This window comes from Vanacampus margaritifer, chromosome 6 (genome assembly GCF_051991255.1).
Source record: "Vanacampus margaritifer isolate UIUO_Vmar chromosome 6, RoL_Vmar_1.0, whole genome shotgun sequence".
In the NCBI taxonomy this organism is placed as follows: Eukaryota; Metazoa; Chordata; class Actinopteri; order Syngnathiformes; family Syngnathidae; genus Vanacampus; species Vanacampus margaritifer.
This window is the reverse complement of record NC_135437.1, coordinates 16,769,720-16,788,026: the sequence shown is the minus strand read 5'-3', so window position 1 is coordinate 16,788,026 and position 18,307 is coordinate 16,769,720. Positions and strand designations below refer to the sequence as shown.

Genomic DNA, 18,307 nt, shown 5'->3' with positions numbered 1-18,307 from the left:
CTCTATAGTCAGCCGACTCATTTGGAATTATTCCCGCTACTCCATAATAAATAATCACAATAATTTATATGAACATATTTATAATTTACAGTTTTGGGTTGATGCTAAATAGGTCACCATGTGTGCAGTGTGTCAAGCTTGCACCATACATAGGCTTTGGTATCTCACTGCAAGTCTTCAAGTTTTGGGCCCAGATTATGGTTAGTGTGTGTGTAAGTGTAACAAGCAAGCTTTTTTTTTTTTCCCCAAAAAGTGTTTTGCATTAAAATTCACAAATACAATATAAATATATATATATATATTTTTTTTTAATAGAAAATATAATTTCATTTTTTGCAGATTTTATTAAATGTATAACTAAAGTATTTCAATTAAGATAAAACAATATACCTAGTGTGCAATACTTTACATTATACACGGTATAATAAAATGTAAATAGCAATGATTTTTTTTATTACACCTAGCTTCACCATTAAGAATGTTTGTAGATTGTAGATTTAATAAAATTTAGAAAATTAATGCATCTAAGTCAGAAAATGCACATTTGTTGTCAAAAGATGTATGAATGATTAAACTTTTTTTTTTTTTTTTAATATCCGTATATGTACAGTTGAGCCAAACTATTTGCGCAGGACAGGGAGGACTGGGCTGGCCCGAGCGAATTGTGAATATTCGGGGGAATATCAAACCCCCAAAAATCTTTTAAAAAATGGGTGCTGAACCATGACTGTGCAAGGTTTGACTGTAAAATATTTAAAAAAATTATAATATAAAAATAATTGTTTTTGTAGCCAATGTTAACACCCTAAAAAGTAGTAGAAAGTGAACTGGTTCTTGTTTTGCTTATATTAAGATAATAAATATATAAATACTATATATTTTTTGTCAATTGTTGCCTGTACATTTCAATTGGGGGAGAAAAAATGTTGCATAAGTAGCACAAAATTAATATTTTTTTAGCTTTTGGGGGGGGGGGGCATGATTGATTGTAAGAGAAACTTTTGTAACAGGATTGTGTTCACGTCCTACATTTACTTTAGTTTCATGCTTGGTTATTAAACCGTACTCATAATTCAACTTTACAACCAAACCTTTTGTCGCTCTCCCAAGACAAGCAGAACACACCACGAGTGACGTCAGTTGTGCAAAAATTCAACTCCAAAAGAATAGAAAGCCAAGAAAACAGATCTCACAAGCAGCAACTTTTCCAATAAAGGCTCGACGTGAGCTCCGAATGTATTACTCAGCGAGGCCCTATTTGTATAGCAAGACGGCAAGCGATGACCTTTCAACTGTTCTGCCCTTGACTGAGACCTCTGGTGGTAAGCCACTGGGTTTGGCTCACTCAGCACATGTGCTGCTGAGCAGGGCCGAGCAGCTTAAGGGCCGGGGTTGTCGGGTTTTTTTCTGTCTCTGGCAACCAATCCTGACAGGAGGTCTGGACTGGACCTTACTTCCAAGTTTGCTTGGAAGATCCTGGCGCAGTACCGCTCTCTAAATCTGCTCTTAATCTGCTTTTCACGGCCACAATGCAAACACATCGGTAAAGCCTACTGACCATATCAAATTGTTAATAGATTAGAGCGCAGACCTCTGTAATCTATCGTAAATGACCATAAATTCCGGCTGATAAAACATTAACATTGATCAGCCCAACAAATTAAGACATTACAACCAATGACCAATTTTGCATAAAATGCCAAATATTGTCTGATCCCGATCCGGTCGATCAAATCCGTGTTGCCTCTCAAAATGTGGCCTGCGGATGACTGCCAAACAGTCCAGGGTGTCACCCGCCTTTTGCTCAAAGTCCAGCTTACCCCCCGACCAATCAATTTGTTCTCCTTCCATAGCAGTCACGGTACATAAAGGAACAAAACGTGACGTAAGAGGCTGTAACAAAACTTGAGGGTGGTCCATTGTGGGACGGGAATCATACTGTCTGTATTTCCTCGGCACATGACAGTACTTTCACGTTTTGTCGTGTTCTGCCATGTGTGATGCGCGTTTTGCTATATTTTACTTCTCACACATTGATAGGCCATGTTGTGTTGTACTATAGCCAGACACGACACACAGAGTCTGGTGTATATATTTAAGTGGGGGACATGCAGGGGAGCTTCAAACTTGGCAAAAAAACATGCTCCAAAGCTGCTAGGCGTTTGTTTCATCCGTAGAAATCCCTGACAGAAGGTGAAAACCATGTCAGACCTTGATCAGAACGTTAGAAACATGAGGGACATTCACAACGTAATGGGCAAGGATTGAACGTACTGTCGTCCTTAGTAGACCGTAGCGTGATTGTGAGGCCCCGGGACTAAGCAGCCCCTTACCTTCATGGGCCATTATGGATACTATAATAGATCATAAGAAAAATTAGAAAGACTTGAATATGGAGGGGAAAAAAATGGCCCAAATCCCACACTGCACTGCATTTCAGCCAAATGGGTCTGCCTGGCCACCCGGAACTTAACCCTGGAGAAGCCCTTTTCTTCTTTGGAAAATTATGAATTATACATTAAATGACTGCTATAAATTCACTGAACACCAAAATTTATGTTTTTTTCAATTTTAACCCTTGTTTTTTGAACTAGCTCAGAATTGCTAATTTATCAAAATATATATATATATAAAACATACTCCTAGGTATTCTGCAACATGATATGAAATAGATTAACAAAAAAAACCCACAATTTTACCATCTGATGGTTTGCTGAGAAGATGGTTTTGTTTGGATTGATTTCCAGCTCAACAAAACAGCATGTTGCCAGCCATCTTGTCACCACCACTCTGGCTCATGTAAGTGCAATATTCATCCACTAGATGGTCCCATGCAGGGGTCAGAAGTGGCACTCTGGACTTTTGAAGTTAAATTTGTAAAAAAAAAAAAAAAAGTTCTTTGTTATTTGAGTAGCAGAATTTATAGGGGCCAAATTTGACCCCGTGGGTTCTCCAGGGTAAACCACGTTATCCAAAGATTTTACCTCATCTAATCTCACTTTCAACTTTTACCTACTTGTCCTCTCAATAGCGAGTCCTTCCTTGGTTGCTCTTCGCCGTGTTCATAGTTACCATCTCTGTTTTGACATGTGGTGGAAACTGTGTAAGCATGAAGTGATGACTTTGCAAAGTCATTTAGCACCTTTGTGAGATGTCACCTGCACTTACTTGGGGTCTGCAGGAGGAACCGCACAATCACACGCCGCATCATTGCAAGAGTATGCGGGTTCACGACCAAACAAGCCCAAATGTGTTTGCGGTTTGCTTCGCCGTTGTTGTCTACAACAAAGTCCGTAAGGCTTCAGATCAGTCATAAAAACTGGTGACTGGTAATATTATTTAGTTATAAAGTGTTCTGTCACTGAAACTGACTCTTGGAACAAGAGCTAAAAGAGACATCTATTTGCTGAGTTGCATTTTAACAGAATTTTAATGAGACTCGGGAAAGAAAAAAATATAAATCAAAGGAATATATTATAATCTAATTTACTAGATCAAAAGATCTGCATGCTTACTAATATACCCCACTGTATTGAATTTTTGATGCCCGACTATGTGGATCTTAAAAAGCATCTTACACTGGAGATTTGAATTCCTGCTTTGTATTCTGTTGGTAAACTGAAGACGTTGTACTCGCAGATAAACAATCGGATTATGAGCGTAGAAAAGTTTCTACAAGGTCCTCCCGAGTTCTTGACTGGTGGAGTTGTTTACAGTCGCTGGCCGAGCGCTAATCAAAGTGATTTGAAACGTCATGTCACTCATTGGTGGCTTTACGACCATTTAGTTTAGCGTTGTAAAAAAAAAAAAAAAAAAAAAAGTGGAGTAACATTTGCACTGTTTACTATACATGCACATTTTGGAGTCAGATAAACTACTAAGGCTGCATGTTCACACTTGAGGTGGAAGTATTGTTGTGTTTAGCAATGTCACTTTGCTAGTTAACAAGTATAATTAGGGAGCTTGGGATGATGTGCTACCGCCGTGAGTGAAAATGGCCCGTGCATACTTTTATTAGACAAATTGCTGAATAAATATATCTTCCCCTAGTTATCATAGTCATGAACAGACCAATATGTGCAAGATGAGTTTTTATTTTATTTTATTTTATTTTACTTTATTTGTTTACAGTTTTAAACAGTTAGTAACATGACAGTGACATCCTTTTGTCAAAATATCCTAAGAATTATAAAACACAATACTATACACCCTTTTTAGTGCACCGCAGGGTTTTTCCTGGCCCAAATTGAGGCAGAGGTGGTATCATCCTGACTATGATGGGTAACTACCGATACCAGGTATCTGTATCGGTGCCAATACTGGTCTTATTTTAAGGTATCGGTACTCACGGCGGTGACCGATACCATAATTGGCCGCCCTCTTGCGGCCATTTTACAATCAGGGACTAGAAATTAGACATTTTATGAATACAAATTTGCCATTCACTTAATGCAATTTTAAGGGAAAATAATATATTGGGATGAATATGTCTTTCTTTGAAATCATCTGTCATTTATGGGTGGGGAATTTTATTTTCTAGTGGTATCGGTATTTGGTATCAGTAGCGGTGCCTAATCAAGAGTTGCGTATCAGTCGGGTAAAAAGTGGTATCGAACATCCCTAATCTTGACCATGCGCCATGACGTGCATGTATTCTGTAAATTAACTGACTCTGTTTATTTATTTTTTACAGCCAACATATAATTCCATGTAGATAAGAATAGACTATTATCATGTCAAATCAATCATTCATTATCAGTCACTCAGGCTGGAGGTGGCGAGCAAATGAGGTGCTGGTGGCCGCCTCTGAATTTTGTACACAGGAAAAACCCTGGCTGAAATTAGCCAGTTTTGAGAGGTTGACCGTGTCACGTGCAAATGAGTTACTGCTCACTCTCACGGGCTACAAAAGATTGACTTTTGTAACCATGACAACTGGGGGCAGAGCTACTTGTTAATCTGAAAATGCAAGTGCAAACGAAGAAATACACACCACAGTTCACAAAATTAGCCCGTTTTAAGTGGACTGTCCAGTGTCATGCAAAGGAAGCGCAGCTCACCATTTGCCATCTCTTCTAGGGCCAATACCAATCTTTCGTTACCATGGCGACTTGGGACAGAGCTAGCAATAACATTAATAAAAAGCCAATTTGCTCGGGATGTTCAATACCACTTTTTTTCAGACTGATAGCAGTACGAGTACTCAACTCTTGTGTAGTCATCCATCCCGTTTAAAATTGCATACATTATTTTACATTACAATTTTCTGTTCTTCTAATACCGATACCTTGAAATAAGGATGGGTATCAAGCCCATTTCCAATACCCGGTATTGCCCATCCCTTCAATTTCCCATCCTATGTCCCCTTTAAAAGTCCCATTTCAGTCACACTAAACCAATATTTCATATTTGTCGAGCAGTAGACAAACAAACCAATTGTTCCTACACTAGTTCAATCCAGTAGCTGTGGCAAGAGTTGGAGCCCCGCAGGAAAGGACCCAGCCTGCGATATGCTTGTTTTTTCTCTCTGTCTGAGGAGCCTTGTGAACCAAGACAGCTGGAGGCGGCGGGAGGTAAGCTTGAGTGCTGGCCTTATTCAGCAAAACCACATCAACCATTACGACAGCAAAGGGAAGTGACGCCTCCGCAATCACGCACACACTCCACTTGAACGGCTGGTATCTGACTTGCAGGCCATAAGTTGACGACTCTTCCGTGGCAAGTTCTTAACACCAGGACCTCCAAATCCAACTCCTGATTTTAGAGAGAGAAATTTGGGCACTGATTTGTTGTCGTAAAGCTCTGTCTGATTTGCTGCAGCTCTGCTCTGCGCATCTCACAGATCTAGGGGGACCGCGATTGTGTCGCGAGGTGTCGAATCTGCCCGCTGATTGCGCCTCTGCTTGCCCGTCGAGGTGAAAATGGTGTCAGTGAGCCATCGGTAGCCTGTGATCACATCAGATGGTGTTCTTTTGGTTTGCATTTCCCAACTGCTACGTTATTTGGAAGCTAAGCTTGGCCAGAATAGTTTGTGATAGGTCACACAGAACGTGAATACCAATAACCTGCCGATGTCAAGTAGTCATTTGCTCATGGGCTGGAGACCAGAGGTTACCAGGAAACAGCTTGATGGAGAAGAACCCTGGTGAGGCAAGCAGCAGGGCCTGTGGGGGTATCTCTCGCGCTCTTTCTCTCTGGCTCCTTCTGGCTCCGTCTCACTCCATTTCTCTTTATCACGGTGTTTGGACACAGTGTGCATGTGACAGTGAGATAGCATCATCTGATTCGGGTGTGGGGGTGAGGAAGAAACTGCAAGAAAAACTCTGCGGCTGTCGCAGCAGACAAAACCCCCCCCTCGCCATTCTGGTCGCAGATGCTAGATTTGAGTCAGCGCCGCCTTAAACTGGTAATTACTCTGAAGCATCGTTCACATATAAAAATGAAACTGTCCTTGTGTGTGATATCAGTAAGCAACTGAAGATCTACTTTTGTGTGAAATGAAAAATTACGTATTTAGGATTTCCGGATCACACTCTCAGACCTTTTTTATTTTTTTATTTATACAATTCGACTAAAAGTTTCCCAGTTATAAACATACAGAATTGGGCAGTATTTCTGACGTCCTGTATTTTTTTGCCCAAGGGCAACCTTTGTTCCTAAAATGTAAAGTCCAGCTCATTCATTGGTCAGGTAAAAAAGAAAAAAAAGAGCATTATGTAAATTTGTCATTTTAATAAAATTGTTAATTTTCATTTTGTATTTTTATTCATAATTCATTTAATTATGCAAGATTAAATTAAAATCAAAATGTTAAATTACATATACTGGTTTACCAGCCAGTCATTTACACAATATAAAATAATACAATCATTTATATATATATATATATATATATATATAAAATAAAAATCAGTTGTAGAAGTTGTTTCTACTGTTCATATCTTGATTTTCCCCCTTAAAAAATTTATTTATCAATTTTATAACTGGTCATTTTGACATTCATTGTAACAGGATGGCTAATTTTCCGGGAGAGGAGTGTAAAAAAAAATTTACTCAAAAGAAGAGCAAAAAATTATGACCAACAAAAGTAGTTCTGTTTAACAATATTTATTTTCACATTTTAAACTTTAACAGTGGCCCATTTGACCTGTAAAATTACTGGAGGGTTGACTCAACTGACCCTGTGTGAACACCGCCTTTTACCTACCAACAAAATCAGCTATGTGCTGTATCTATGTTATAGAAAATGAAAACTCACTGCCGGTTGAGCAGGTTCAGTTCAGTGTCGACGTGACTCACGGGCCATCCTGGTTGGCCAGATTGCATAAAGCTTTTATGCACCGCCATGTAGAAAGAGGCATCAAGTGGAGGATAAAAATGGGAAGAGAAAATCAAATATTTATGACAAGCTTTTTATTTTTTCCTTTGCAACAAGACAAAAAAAAAGCACTTAAAACAGTATAGGGGGAGCCTCTTAGAATATATAGTACCAACTGTTGTTTTTCTTTCCCTGGCACGTACTCCTCATTGGGTTCAAACAGCCTGCTGATTATCAAACAATGTGGAAGTAGTGAATATCTGGAAACTGAGTCTAATCTTGATCCTCAGTGTTTTCCAAACGCTGTGCAGCTGCTGAGACACATTATGCATGACATCCCCTAATATCCTTACGCTGTGGATTCCCCCCGGAGGAAGATCTCGGTTCATCATCGCTGTTTACCATTTCGGAGTTGCAGTGTGCGCGCAACATCAAAAGGCTGCCGCCGCCGCACTTAACACAGCTCGCAGGCTTCCTGGGAGGGTCGGGCAACGTTGCTCCCTATGGCGTTGGCATTATCATTGTTCCCCAATGAGAAGTCCGATGATCGACAGCCATGCAAATCAATGCGCCAACCGGCAGCACTGAATGCAGTTCATTGAAACCGTATGTGCATCATATATATTACTAAAAGGTCATAATCAGGAACAAATATATTTGTTTGGGTTTAAGAGGGAGTTCCGTTTCAATGTCTACATCGTAAACCAAATTTGAATATATATATATATATATATATATATATATATATATATATATATACATATATATATATATATATATATATATATATATATATATATATATATATATATATATATATTATATAAAACTAACTAAAAGAAAGTAAGACGCCTGATAGACAAGTGTTGGGAAATAATGGCTTTCAAATACTTTTGTTACTGTACTTTAAGTACCATATTTTTTTGATTATGTCACACTTTTTTTGTTATACTTTTGCGGTCCCTGCGACTTATACTTTAAATGTTTGTGTCGAGGAGATGATTGTAAATATGCTTGTGTGTATGATTTCACGCCGGTTTATGCTATTTTGGCTACGGCTAGTATGCCCACTAGTTGACGGAATGCCCACCTTTTGTAAAATAAGACGACGGACTGATGATTTACAGGTTGGTTCGGCTTGAAAAACAAAAGAAAAAAGGATGGACTGATGATGATAAAAGGGGGCGCCGGGCATCGACAATGACGGACGAGCAAATATATGGAAAATTCCCCACCTCTGGGAAAAAAAGGTTGCAGTAATGCACCTTAACAAACATAATTCGGCCTTTTCTTATGGAATAATTAAATCCTAATTATTGTATATACTGTATTTGCAAAACACACGATCTAATCACAATCCCATCTGATCATGCTGCCCGCCTGTTCCACACATTGCATTTTGTTAGTTCAACACAAAAATATGAATTTCATCCAACATGAATTTACTATTTAGGAGCATATCCCAAGTCCATGTAGTAGTTAGTGTAAATAAACCGACAACCTCTTCTATATAACGTGTAAGTGTGGGAGCATCGTGTTACAAAGAGTCATCAAGACAGTTTATTTCTGGCGTACCATGTCAAGACATTAACTTGTTAAACAGGCATTCCCATGTTGCTAACGTGATTTGCATCGTTAGCCTGTTCATCTGACAATTACATTTACTAGACATGGCACGATACGTAGGAATGGCTGCAAAGAGTGGAAGACGATTACCAGTCAATTACTGTATACTGATTCTTTTGTTGTGTTGATGACATGACTATTGTTATCGTTTTGGTTGTTTGATTGGATGCACATTTAAATGTTTAGCAGGTTTTTTTTTTTCTACAATGCTTAAATTCTCGTAAACCTAAGCTTAGGTGTCCTAGTTCAGGTATTTACAGCAATCTAATGGCCCCACCTGTTTGTTTTGTTTTATTGGCACAGAGTGGTAAAAGGTGACATCTGGTTTAGGTGTGGCAATTAATTGTGGTGCACTTCCGTCATGTTTGATCATTTCTTTTTGAATGGATGCACGGCTCCAACTCACGAAAAGTTGAAATCACTGCGATCGTGCGACAGGCGGCGCATGTGGTCATTGGGATAGAGCGAACAGTTTTGTGTTGATCTGTGACTTAAAGGGATTCGAGATGATCCAGCGTTTGTTTTGAAGAAAACCAGACGCTTGACTTTGTGCGGTGCTGAAAAAGAGGCAAAAAGTGGGGCAACTGGGAAACTATACAAGCTGTGCTGTGTGTCTGACTTCTCATTTGCATTCATTTTTAATGAGCCATAAATCATCACCCTACCCTCGCATCAAAGAAGTTGTCATTCGGTAGTTGGGTAAAAGTTTCCATCTAGGGATTTACCTTGAGAATGAGAAGAGCTTCTTCCACATGAAATGGATACCACCGTTAGGAGAGGGTCATCTCTTTATCCTTGAGAAACTGAAAACGCATTCATTGGCTGGGGCCACGAGAACCTGACTGACGCAAATGGATCATTGGGAATAGAAGTGTCCCAGCAGTAATTATATTACCACGCCGCCACACACACTACCTCTGAGGTAGGATGGCATGGGTGCGGGATGCTGCTTTTAGTCTCGTTTCCCCTCTACCATCTTCCCTTACGTTAACACAGTCAAGCCTTCTTTTCTGCATCCAACTCTGTGAATCTTCTCAAAACACCAGCATAAAAAATTGATGTTTAAAAATCGATTCAGCTGCATATCGAATCGATTCAAGAATTGCGAGCTGTAGTATCGCCATATATTGCCGAATCGATTTTTTCCAACACCCCTAATATGTATGATCATTGATTACTAGTGATTAAGGCCTGCTCTGCTGATATTATCTGTCTTCAAATCAGATTATTATTTGTTTGTTTGTTTTTACACAGCACTAAAGACATTCAAACATCAAGCCCCCCAAAATGGGCAATTTTTCTTTCTTTTTTCTTTCTGCTGTAATGTTTAACAAGTACAATGGGACAAAGTATTGTCAAACAGTTATATGTTCTGCCTGTAGTAGATATCTTTATTGTTGCAAGTGTTAAGGGACCAAAAAATAAGTTATTTAATACCATTATGACATTGTATATTTTTTAAATTAATGGCCGCATTAATCAGTTATGGGAATTTAATTCTACCAAATATCGGAAATCGGAGTTGGCATCGGCCTCATAGCTCCATATCGTTCGCGATCTACCATTATTATTAATAATAATAGGTAAGAAAGTATAATTAAGTAGTAACTTGTTTTTCAAGTTTTGACGTGTCTCTTGTTATTTATTTTTTTTGCTGTGTCACGAGCCCAAATTTTATTCATGAGCAAGCCTCAGATGTGCCGCCACCCAAGTGAAGTGGGGCAATTCATTGAAATTGAGCAATTAAAGTGTTACAATGCCACAGTTGCTGACTCACTTTCAACCCTTTATTGAACCAAATGAATCCAACACACAAAGACAAAATGAGAACACCCACAACTCTGCACCCTGATGCTTCCACACAAACTAACCGGTCAATTTTGGCCAACCCGACTTAGGATACGATACAATTTGCGATGTAAGTCTCACAATAACAATTATTTCACGATGTGACGATACCGCGATTATCGATATATTGGTCAGGAAATAAGTCCACGATACCATCACTGAAACACAATATTAAAACTGGTGTCTTCTTCACAGTGAGTAATTTAGCGCATTTTCAAGTCTACTTTCTGTCAATAAATTTGTGTCTTAAACACTATTGTCATGCAACATGTCAGTCACATAGTCATTTGGTTCATTTTATAAACTTGACACAATTTTCTGTGTAACATTGAAAAAGTAAATAAAATTACATATATTTTAAATCCAATTAAATCAATATTAATATTCCTCAGGAGTTGCGTGCTTCAAAAAGTCGAAACATAAAAATGTTTTAAAACTTTAACATTGAAGATATAATACACATTTGTAAAAGTAAGCTCATGTTTTTCTTTAAAAAAAAAAAAGAGCACATATGATTTGAGTTCGCAATCACTGCGTGGAAATGGCAATAAATGATAGATGTCAATTTGTTGCTGGTGAGACATACTCGTTCTGACTACTCAAGTGCATTAGTTTAGCCTTGGAAGTTGGTATTCTTTTTCTCAGTTAAATTTTTTCGACCCGGTTATTTTACCCGGTATTCTTCAGTCGTGGTCTGGCTGTTTGTGTGTGTACTCCTCTTTTTGTTTATAGTTAGCCAGCCCCCTCTCGTGTGTTAGTTTTTTCCGCTGTCCATAAACCTTAGCCATAAATTCGACCGGTCACTTTTAGTCCACTATTCATTCGTGTTGACTTCCGCCGTAAATCGTAATTCATTCATCACGCCATTACTCATTCGTTGTTGCACTAGTGCAGTATGGAAGGTCGGGAGGCTGGCCCGACATTCGTGAGCTTTAGTTCAATTTTGTTTTGCGAGGTATAGCGTTGTGTATGTATGTACGTATGTTTATCGTGTAGTGTTGCCCCCGCCCGTGTAGAGGCGACCTCCCCGACCAAAACATCAACCTCGCGCCCCTGACGCGTAACAAAATCAAGTAGCGAAAACCAGCATTCTCAACTATGCTATACGGGCAGAGATCGATTGCAAATATATGAAGGGATGCTGTGCTTGACCAACTTTGCCCTGGGAGAATTCAAAGGGAGTTTTGCTGTAGAGAACTATTAGCTCTTACCTTTAGCTCTGGATGATGCCGCTGTAAGTGACTGTTCATATTCGTCATGTTTCCTATTGTAAGACAGTTCTTGCATATATCAAAGTCCTTCTCCTCTCTCTTTCATGTTATAAAATCCGCAATGTATCCATTCCACATTACCCATACCCACATTTTATGACTTGTATGCGGCCGGTGTTTTATTGAGTCTTCTTCGCCTGAAGACTTCCGCACATTTCCCCGCCACTCTTATGAGGCGCTCCCCCTAGCAGCCCACCAAGTAATTGCTCAATAAGTAATGAACAATGTATATTAACTACAAATATTGATACTTAGGCATATCGATAATTGACCGTGAGACAAAGTATCGCGATTTATTGCCGTATCGAGATATCGTCACACTCCTACTTCAGATTATGTCAATCACTAGACAACACTCCTTATAAGAACACACTCAACACCGCAGTTATTGTGATTTCAACTTATCCCAGGCGAGCCGTGACATTCGTAATGCTGACGTTTAACAATAAGTTATATGATATTTGATCACACTCACTTTCCCAAAACATCTACCAAACACGGGAAGCGCGCTGAAAATGTTATAGTCAATCAATCTAAATAGATATTTTTGTTATTCTTTAAAATTATTATTTGCCTCTTTGCATCCCTTTACCTTTAATGCTGACGGGTCCGTATTATTTTTTTGTTCTCAATTCGCTGCTCTGTGCTACTAACTCAGTTAGAAAAGAGACATGAAATTAATGTAGCGTCGTCTTCTCGTGAAACCCCAGGGCACTCGGTCAAAGTCACCTTGCATAGTCCTCTCTTCCCCTGACAGTTGCGCGAGAGTGTGATGGAGGTGTCTGTGCGCTCGCGCTGTCAGCGTACCATATCCTATTTGGTTGTTAGTCGTCATCGTTTTTACATTTTTTTTGTAAATGATGCGCAGATCTGCTTGGTTTTCAGATGGCGGTGTCATTTGGCCAACCGGTGAAACCTTTTCTCTCCCTTCCTATGGGGGTTTTAGTTCCTTTTGATGTCATTTCGTAGGTGATAAGTAGCTTCTAGTCTCGCCATTCCCCAGCTCGCGCAAGGTGCGAGCTGCATGAAGGATTGTTTGAACTTGCATTGATTCAGTGAGGGATTACAGCTGGGTCATTGGAGAGTTGGGCCGAGCTGCCGTCGTCATGGTGGCAGATTAACCACTCGCTGTCTGCTCGGCTGCCGTTTGGGCGTGTGCGCTAGTTTTAGGTCACACTCTCCTTTTCAACTATAAATTTTTATACACCATTTGATCTGACTCGTCGCGTGGGTATGATACATATTACTTTATCGAGTAAGGCGAGGAAGATATGCCATGACCTTCTGTATCACTTTCAAGTTTCCACTCTTGTAAGAGTCTGTTTTACCTAGTTTTAAATTTAGAGACACACATTGAACTCCCATGTATAAGTTTCTGACTCACCAGGCATTATTAGCATTTAATCACATTTAAACTTAATTCATATCCACTTTTTAACTTTTGGACAAACACAAAAAATTGCAAGCATAAAACATATAGAAACGACTCCAAGTAAGGAAGTGTCTCTGTAGATATGTGTCTTTAAGAGGCGGGGCTTTGTTTGGATGGCATATGATGTCAGCAAGGCTACATGTGAGTGCCTGGGGAGGAACTGTGGCCAATGTGTTTGTCTTTTACTGTTCTCGTGGAGTTCCATAAATTGCTATAAAGTATATTAGTGACTGTGGCTCTCCTTACCCACATGTGAGGCCATTACAGGAAGTTTACTGTAAAACCCACAACAATCGCTACAAACTACACATTTTCTGTGATATAGTGGGATTTTGGCAATAGACAAGAAGATATATTCCACAAAATACTAAAATACACAAAATGTATACCATTGTTCTGGGAAATAACATTTTTGTGAAGAAAATCCCAAATTTTCATCACCCAGCCCTATATCCTTCGACATTTTTCGGTCAATGCTCTTCCCTTTTCACTCATTTTCACTCTTTAATTACATCTCATTAGTTGCTGTGGAAACTGTGGGACAAGTAACATAGATATAACATCCACTCATCGAAAGAAAAAGTAGGCAGGGAACGAGACAATCATGTCTGAAAAGAAGCACGGGGAGGGGTTGTTTGTTGTTAAGGGATCAGCCCCTCCACCAGATTATCATCAGGCAACATTAACACTAGTGATGCTGCAGGGGCTACAATCCTGCCTTTTCGCCACTGGAGAGAGAGATAAGCCCACAAAAAAGAGGGGGTGGGGGTAGGTGGGGTGGTGGATGGAGAGTAAATTGGGGTGGGGGGCAGGAAAGAGCTGGCTCGCCTTTGCTCCCCTTAGGCCAACAGCCCCATTTACAGGTACAACAACTCCTGATGAAAGCCGAAACAAGGTAGTGGGGGAGGTGCTGCTTGTTTCCTACCACACGGATGTCAAGGCTCCATTGAACCAAATTGGTAAAAGCGGTCATTTAGGTTTGTTTGTTTTGAGGCTACCCTTCCAGTGGTGACACAGCACAGTAGCCTACTGCAGTAGTGGTCCGTACTCACAGTATTCACAACTGCGTTTGAATCTCTAATGGGATTTGTCCGGGGTACTGTACTCGGCATGCTTTTGGGTTCATTGAAGATTCAAAATTGCCAATAGGTGTGGGTGGGATAGGCTCCTGCTTACCTGCAAACCTAATGAGGATAAGAGGTACAGAAAATGGTTGACTGGATTTCCGTGATTCATTCTTACATAACCAACCAGATGAGTGCTTTGGAAAGTAAAAAAGAGGGAAAGGTCTCCACCGGCCAATTGTAAGCTTCTGCACGTCATCGAGCCCGTTTAATCAACCTACGAGTAAACATAATAGGCCTGCAAAGTGTAGTCACCAGAGATGAGCCCCTCTGTGGTTGTTTAGTCTCGCACTAATCATCACAATGGTGCTCAGATGGGAAGGGTGTCCCCGAGGTGGTCCCTCCCTTTCCTCCTCTCCAGCTTTAGCCTTTGACTGCGGAGAACATGCAGACGTGCGGAAGAATAACAGGAAGTGGACGGGCAGGAAGTGGAATCTTGTCTACTCGAGGCCTGTGATTGGATTGTGAGGATAAGCAGTTGGAATCCCTGCTGTAACGTGAGCCAGGCTCTCTGGCTACACTTCTTATGATTTCCTCTTCCAAGAATGGCTTCAAACTTTGCCCCCACCCACACCTCCATACACATTTTTGAGATACATCTGCTGCTATAGCACCGTTCCCAACAAGCAATACTGTTTGGTATCCAAAATATCCAACTCAAACTGTGCCACTATTTGGTACAGGGGGACTGCGGTTTAGGATAGTTTATATAACTTAGATAACTGTGCAGCTTGAAACATGTTTGGTGATGAATACATCACTACTAGTTAGCATATTGATCCCTGCAATGGGGTAGATGCCATGGACTTCCGACTTCCGGGTTTTAAACATCAGCGCCGTTTCCGGCCACTGCTGGCCGCGTTCCAACACTCGCACCCCCACCCCTGCACCCCCCAACCGTGCGCTCCCGCTCATCGGCGGGAGGGCGTCTCGGCTATCTGAAATGCTTCGGACACTGAGACAGACACTACACAATCGCAGCCTCGCACCTGTCGACGGGAACGCGCAACTAAGGGCACAAAGACGGACGCGCAAGTAGTGGGACGCGGCCCGAACGTCGCAAACCGGAAACGGAAACAAAGTTGATGGGTGAAAACCCGGAAGTCCCACCTCCTCCGTGGCATATAGTCCATTGTTTTCAGCCACTGCACTGCCTTGCCATATTTGTACAATGCAAAGAGAACCAGTGAAATTTAGGTATTTTGGTTTGCTTGCTTCGCTTAAAAGTCAATAAACCAATCATTATCCCTGGTGGCTGATCAAGAAAATCTAGCCAAATGCAAGAATAGCGATACCTGCAAATCAAGTATGCAAGCATGTTGCACATCATTATCCCGGCTGTCACAGCAGGACAGCTCAAGACTGGAGGCATAATGGACGCTGCCATGACATTTCTCTTACACAGATGTGAAATGACAAGCTGAGAGGGAATTCAGACAGCAGGTGTGCAGCTCTCTCAATTTATTGCATACGCCGAACAAACCTTAGCCCGAAGCTAAGCTAAAGATGGCTTTTGGGCACAGAACCACAACCTGAAACGTCTGTTTAGTTTATTTAAATCATCAGCATAAAGGGTACAGTACATTGATTAATTGATAATTATTTTTGCTGTTTCACTAGCCCTAATACATAAGAATTGTTTATTTAGTAGGATTATGTATGCTAAATGTGCAGTAGTAGTAGTAGTAGTAGTAGTAGTAGTAGTAGTAGTATGTCTTGATTAGTGAGAGTCTTAATGTGGTTACTTGAATAAACTGACTGAGCATTGATGCAAAAGGGGCACTGTAGTTAATTGTATCTTGTAGTATCCTGAAAAGCTTATTTAGCAGGAGTTTTTATGAAAACATTTGGACAAATTAAAAACTCACACAAACTAAAAACTCTTGGCATGATATGGGCGGGGTTGACCACTAGCATTTCGTACTAGCGCTGCATGCTACCCCTTAGCAAGCAAGCTAACTGGTAGCTAGCGCACAAACCTAATAATAGACAACATAGTTATCAGATTTTCAGAATTGATTTCAGTTTTACAATGTTTAACTTCAATCCAATACTCTGACATGATAACTTCAATGTTAGTCCTGAATCGCTACGCAGGTATCGTTTACCACGGCATCAGTATTTATCCCAAATATTTACTGTAATCATGACTATTTGACGTTATGAATGGCATAAAATGAACTAGTTTGCAACGTGTGGCCCAAGAAGTGACACTCGTAGCTGTTTTATTTAATCTGTTATTTTTCAATTGATTGTTTTGATATTTATGGCCCTGAAGTCTTTGTAATACAAATGTTGACAGCAATTATGAATTTACTACTGAGTTAGTATAATAAGCTAAGTGTTCTGACTTGTGTACATATCTTCGTTACAAACCTAAATCACTGCTGTAGGAACAGAACTCAGTCATAAACTGAAGAACCCCTGGAGCTTTGTAGCATTGGATTCTGTAAAATTTTGAGTTACCCAGCTCTAGATCAAAATCAAGTTCACACATTTTCTTGTCCTGGCTTACATGGACATTTGTGACCGCTTAGCAGGGTGATCTTAGTCAAGTTTGCCTTGATCCAGAAAGCCAGAAAGCCAGACACCATAATTTTAGTTCATCTATAAGCCATAATGACTGCGTGCCACTGGAGAGCGGTCATTTTCATTGACACTGCCAATTCTGCCTCTGGCATGCTTGTTTCACTACTAACTGCATCTAATTGTCGCAGTTGTTAACCCTTCTTCATTTGCAGCCATAAGGGGGAATGCAGTATTTAGACATGTTTTATCTGCTCGCAAAAAGTGATTGATGTGCCTTCAGGGCAGGGGCTATAATTCTTCTGTTAGGGAAACGGTTAGGACGGACATGGATGTTCCCAAGGGAACAGTGGCTAGGTTACACACACATGTGGGAATATGTATTTATATACATATACTCCCACCTTTTTCACTCTCGTGATCTCGCTTGCAGCTGAGGAGACTTGTACGGATGTCAGCCTAGGACTGGGTGCTGTCTTAATCATTTTAAGAGCAAAGTTGGCATCGTGGTCAGATTGGGAAGGTCAATACGATGTCACCACTCTCTGCTTGCAAACGGAGCGTAAACGCTTTTTGTGCACATGGTTGAAACTTTAAATAATTGCATTTTTACATACTTGGTAAGAGTTAACCGATAACCAACAAAACATCAAACGAGTACAGAAAATCTGACTCTGTAATAGGAATGTAACAATATACAAACGTGACAATAAAATTGTCACGATGCAAACCTTACGATCTAATTATCAAGGTATTGTGGCGAGGTTGGCGATATTAAAAAAAAAAAGAAAAAGAAAAAAAAAAGCTCCTGATAATTAGGAAAAGGCACAATATAACAGCAGTGACAGAAATATGCTTGGCCAGCCATTTTATATTTTTATTTTATTGTCATGCAAAGTATCATGATCTATGTAGTTCACAATGCTGTGTTTGGCTGAAACGTCCGAAAAGTAATGTTTTTTGATGGAGATGTTTACAATTATTTCCTGGTATGACTGATTTATGAGAGTATTAACTGCCACAGTATGTTTGGTTCGAACGTTTTGTCTATGAGAGCAATAATCGAACCAGGTTTTCTCTTTGACTGTTTTTTTGGTTTTGAGGCTGTGGTTTCTGTTGAACAAATAAGATAAATCAAATAAAATTGAGCAATTTCGTGTAA

General features: G+C 40.0%; 1 protein-coding gene across 7 annotated transcripts in view; it reads left to right on the top strand.

Moving 5' to 3' along the window:
* The window catches only part of mef2aa (myocyte enhancer factor 2aa), a 72,285-nt gene that overhangs the window by 8,463 nt on the left and 45,515 nt on the right, over window positions 1-18,307 (top strand). The window lies entirely within an intron of this gene.